The following is a 6,254-nucleotide window of genomic DNA, read 5'->3' as shown; positions in this document are numbered from 1 at the left end:
AGGCAAGAAGGGTTCCCTTCGCGCTGAAACAAAAAATCGAGGCCAAATTAGATCGTTTAGTCAGCCTCGGGGTCCTAGAACCAACAGATGGAGGAACCTGGGAAACACCCATCGTGACACCAGTTAAACCAAATGGGGACGTGAGAATATGCACAGATTATAAAGCAACTCTAAACCGCGCACTAAATCCCCATGCATACCCAGTTCCCGCAGTTAGGGACGTACTCTCTGAAATAGGTTCTGGCTCAATATTTGCCAAACTCGACCTGGCGCATGCTTTTCTTCAGTTACCTGTCACCCAAGAAACAGCTGAGGCCCAAACCATTGTCACACACCGCGGCGCCTTTAAGGTAAACCGCCTACAATTCGGTATTTCAGTGGCTCCTGGTATCTTCCAGGAAGTCATGGAAAAAACCTTAAAAGGAATCCCAGGGGTCTGCCCCTATTTCGATGACGTGCTCATCGCAGGGGAATCTGAAAACAACTTAGCAACCAGACTGCAAGAGGTACTATCCAGATTTCGGAAAGCGGGGTTAAAACTCAAAAAAGAAAAATGTTCCATAGGCGTCCCATCCGCAGATTTTTTGGGCTACAAAATTGATTCGCAAGGAATCCACCCCACCAACTCAAAAATCCTTGCAATCAAAGCCGCCCCCACACCCAAAAATAAAACAGAGCTCCAGGCCTTCCTCGGGCTTTTGAATTTTTATCACGCCTTCCTACCTGGAAAGGCAACAATCGCAGAACCACTCCACAGGTTGCTCGATAAAGGAGCAGCCTGGCAGTGGACAACAGTCCATGACAACAGTTTCAAATCACTCAAACAAATGCTATCCAGCAACGCCACCATCTCCCACTATAAAGAGGACAAACCTCTCTGCATAGCCTGCGACGCATCTCCATACGGGATCGGAGCAGTTTTAAGCCATTTAGATAGCGACGGCACTCAAGCCCCGGTGGCCTATTATTCCAGGACTCTTTCCAAAACGGAAAGAAATTATGCCCAGATAGATAAGGAAGCCCTGGCAATAGTGGCGGGAATAAAAAAATTTCACGACTACCTTTACGGCCGCCCCTTTGTGATTTACACAGATCACAAGCCATTGTTAGGATTGTTCACCTGGGACCGCCAAACCCCCCAAATCTTGTCTCCCAGGATGCTGCGCTGGACAACATTCCTCGCAGCATATTCCTACCAACTAGTATACAAGCCGGGACACCAAATGTGTCACGCTGACGGCCTCAGCAGACTGCCCCTACCCCACACGGAACCAGACCCTGCCCCAGCGAGCAACATCTTGGCTATTCAGGAACTCCAAGAATGCCCATTGACAGCGAACGATATCGCTGCCGCAACATCCCAGGACAAAACGCTTAGCAGAGTGTTAGCGTGGGTACATACTGGCTGGCAATCCTCCTGTCCAGGCACAGAATTCCAGCCATACTTTTCCAGGCAAAATGAATTAACCTCTCACCTGGGATGCATACTCTGGGGGTGCAGGGTAATCGTGCCACCCAAACACAGACCCAAGGTACTGCACACGTTACACGAGGGTCACCCTGGCATCGTAAAAACAAAAGCCTTGGCCCGCAGCTACGTTTGGTGGCCGGGAATAGACCAAGACATAGAAAAATACATAGCTGGCTGCTATTTGTGCCAGGAATCCCGCCCGCTCCAACCCAGAGCTCCGATTCACAAATGGGAACTCACAAAAAACCCCTGGTCCCGCATCCACATTGATTATGCGGGACCTTTCCAAGGGCAGGTTTTCCTCATAGTCGTGGACAGTTATTCCAAGTGGCTGGAGGTTCTCCCGGTTCACAGCACGACATCCACCGCAACCATCCAAGCCCTCAGGGGAATCTTCGCAACACACGGTCTCCCCGACGTAATAATATCAGACAATGGCCCTCAATTTACTTCTCATGACTTTCAGATCTTCACGAGGAGCAATTGTATTAGGCACTCAACGTCGGCTCCCTTCCACCCATCGTCCAACGGCCTTGCGGAAGTTATGGTAAGGGCCACCAAAGACGCCCTCAAGAGAATCATCACGGGGAACTGGCACCGTCGCCTGGCACAATTTCTTTTAGCCCACCACGCTACGCCCTGCTCCTCCACCGGCAAAAGTCCTGCCGAACTACGATGGGGCCGCCGCCTGGTGACAAGGCTCGACAGACTCCACCCGGACAGACCTGCAGCCGAAATAAACCCCAACGCCCAGCCAAAAACATTCTCCAGGGGACAAAATGTCTGGTCTCGGGATTATGGGGGAAGGGATAAGTGGGTTCAGGGGGTTATCCTGGACCAAACAGGACCGTTGTCATACACAGTGGACACGGGGACAGGACTTGCACAACGCAGACACGCAGATCAGCTCCGACCCAGGTCACCCCCCAACCCCACGCTGCCACCGACTCTGGAGGAGCCTGCGCTATCCGACACCCCCGGACCCATCGAACCTCCCCTCCCCCAGGACCTACAACCGCCTGCCGAAATCCCTCCAGAAACAACTCCACCGGCAACACAACCCGAAGAAAGCACCCCCTGCCTCCGACGGTCCAGCCGAGTCAGAAGACCCCCCGCATACCTCGCGGACTTTGAATGGAAGGGAAACCCTCCGACGGACAAAAACCCCGTTAACAATACTTGTTTTAAAAGTTCAACTGTTGTTACAAATAACGTACCAGTTCATGGGGGGGGGAAAGGGGGTGAATCATATCAGGAACCCAGGGGCTTCCAAACAGCAAATGAAGCACCGGCCTGGCAGACCTTTGACAGTTGACAGCTGTCAAATGGCTGCCAGAAGCAACTGCGCACGCGCGCCGCCCCGCCGGCCGCCATTCCCGATGACAGCTGTCAAACGGGCTGCCGAGACCAAACACGCATGCGCCGGATTTGACAGTTCCCGGAACTGTCAAATCGGCAGTTCACAATCTGGTCCTCCGAACCGAGCCAAGCGCTCAGCTGAGAGGAATTCCCCGACAGCCGCCGACAGCTGTCAGAGTGCCGCCCGTTGATTGGCTGTTGTCCGAGCGGCGGGAAAAATACTGTTATCTGATTGGTTATGATGTTTGACAGTTCCCTATAAAAACCGGGATTGTTTTGACAGTCAGCTGCCCGGAGCTGAACCGAATAAACTTATGAATCTTTGCCTTCGGTCTCGCTCTTGTCTTTGTAAAGACATTTCACTCAGAGAGCACCGAGGACTCCATATTCTGTGAACTGCTAGAGAGGGGCCATCTTAATCTACTTCCTGCTTACCAGACACTCCAGGCTTCGCTGCCTCTTTGACCTCTGGGAAGCAGCCCCTCCCTCCAGACTACCTTCTGCCACAGATTGCAATGATAGAGTGGAGATGTCATTTGATTACCTGACTCCAGAAAAACATCCTCCTTTTATCTGAGACACAGCCAATGTTTGCCCAAGCATCCTGCTTAATGGAAGAGAGTCTATATGTACAGTTGCGTTTATCAGGCTGGTGAAATGAAAAGAATTGGAGAGCAGGAATCAAAATTTACTTCTCCAGCTGGTAGAAAATGTCAAGGAGACTCCACTGATTCATATTTTCTTCTTGAATGAAAGAGAGTGAGAAAGCAGGGAAATTTATAATGTCTTGGAATGGTCAGTCTGAACAGGAACTACAGGGATATTATCTTGAATCTTCTCTTGGCCACTTAGGCTTGATTTGATACATATTTCGGTTATTAGTTGATGTATGAGGGCAATTCGGAAATAATAATAATAATAATAATAATAATAATAATAATAATAATAATAATAATAATAATAATAATAATAATAATAATAATAATAATAATAATAATAATAATTTTATTTATATACCACCCTTCTCCCGAAGGACTCAGGGCGGTGAACAGGGCAAACATATAAAAATACAAAAATACAAAAGTTAAAAAAGAATTAAATACAATGCCCATGCTAAAACAATAAATAGATATATTAAAAAACAACAGTAAAAACCCAACCCATCCCCCATCAGGCCAGGCCGGCTTGTTCGAATAAGTGGGTCTTCAGATCGCGTCGGATGGAGCGAAGGTTGGGCGCCATCCGGAGCTCAACCGGCAACCGATTCCATAAATCCGGAGCGCCCACAGAGAAGGACCTCCCCCTGGGGGCCACCAGACGACATTCTCTGACCGGTGGCACCCTGAGGAGGCCCTCTCTGTGGGAACGCACAGGGCGGAGGGAAGTTGATAAGCCTCCGTTTGGTTATCAGTGACAGACACTTGCAGATATAGAAACATTATTATATGCATTAGAAAACTACAACATGACATTACTTTGCGACATAATCACCATTCAAATTGAGGCACTTTTCATAACGTCTTACAAGTTTTGAAATTCCTTAGTAGCAGTTGCTTGGCGCCAAATCTGGGCCATGGGGGTGGTGGTGATCAAAAACATCCCAATGGAACTGCTTCAAAAGTTCTTGGGTGCATCTAGTGGTGTGCGGACATTATCATGAACCAACACCACACCGGAAGTGGTGCCATAGAAAATCCCACCAAATGTGAAGATGCTAAAGGAGTACTGCTAGTGAAGTTCATGGAGCGTGGTTTGACCATCAATTCAGATGTCCGCTGTGAAATGTTACGAAAACTCAGATGAACCATCCATAACAAGCGTCAGGGCACGCTGACTTCCGGTGTGGTGTTGGTTCACGATAAGGCACATCTGCATACTGCTAGGTGCACCCAAGAACTTTTGAAGCAGTTCTGTTGGGATGTTTTTGATCACACACACACCCATGGCCCATATTTGGCACCGGACAACTGCTACTAAGGATTTTCAAAACTTGTAAGATGTTATGACAAGTGCCTCAGTTTAAATTTATGTCGAAAAGTAATGTAATGTTGTAGTTTTCTAATATGTATAATAAAAGTTCTGTATCTGCAAGTGTCTGTCATTGATAACCAAACGGAGGTTTATTTCCCGAGTTGCCCTCGTATATCAAATCAAAGCAACTGAATATATGGCTTGAAAAGAGGTTGGCAAAATCTATCCAACATTAGCAGTGTTGAAAACAAATTGGATTATATGTATATTTGTCTAGTAAGTGAAATATTGGAAAAATAAGAATTCCCTTGCTTTCCTTCTTCCCCCGCCAAATATTTTCAGGATTATTTTTCAGAAGCTCAAATATACATAATTTAAGAAGGCTACAAATGCTTTCTTAGAAAAGGAAGGAAAATCACAATATATTGCTTCTTACTATTCAGAATGGATAAAACGTAGTGATTTTGAGATATATGTATATGTTGTGTGTTTGTATACAGTATATATAAATAAAGGTTTGAAATGATTGAGCTGACTTTCTGCTAAAATAAAGAAAGCCACTTTCATCAAGGCATTTATGAAATAACATCTAGTTATAATCAAATTATTTTTAAAGATGGGTAATGGTTTAGCTTTTTTATTTTTGAAAATGAATTCTGATTTGTTATCTTTTTTAACAAAAATGGCTTTATTGAGGTGATTTTATTTAAATTATTAATAAATATTATTTACTTATTTAAAATATCCTGGGATTCTCTGAGAGCAAGAATGGCATGGAAACATTTAATTTAAAAATTACACTGTTTTATTGTGGTGAGCACGCTTATTTCTCTCTTATTGAAAAGTTTGAATTTGAATTGTATTATATTCATTATAGCTTTATTGACCAGCTTGAGAGCTATTTTAAGTGGGAAGATAGCAAGAGAAATTAATACATTCCACTCCTATCTAATAGAATCTACCAATGAAATAGACACTAGAAGATTCAGATGCTGTTCAGAAACCCAAATAATTACATTCCTGCTTCATGCTGTATGAGTTTTTAAAAACAGTGATTTGCTGAATAAGGCCCAGTAGCTTGATTCACCTTGATTCATGCTGGCTCAGGAATTCTGGGAGTTGAAGTCCACAAGTTATCAAAGGGCCATGGTTCCCCAACCCTGATCTATGCCATAAACCAGGGGTCGGCAACCTTGGCTCTTTTATGACTCGTAGAATTCAACTCCCAGAATTCCTGAGCCAGCATGGTTGGCTCAGGAATTTTGGGAGTTGAAGTCCATGTGTCATAAAAGAGCCAAGGTTGCCTACCCCTGCCATAAACCATAGCAAATGAATCCAGACATCACGCTAAGACTGTAGCAGATAAACCATGTCATGCAAAGCTCTAAAACATGAAATGCTGTATCATTCAATTATTATGGAATTTGCTGCTGAGAGCTGTTATCCTGGCTGT

This window comes from Vipera berus (assembly GCF_964194415.1).
Source record: "Vipera berus genome assembly, chromosome: Z".
NCBI lineage: Eukaryota > Metazoa > Chordata > Lepidosauria > Squamata > Viperidae > Vipera > Vipera berus.
Note: the sequence above shows the minus strand (reverse complement) of the source record.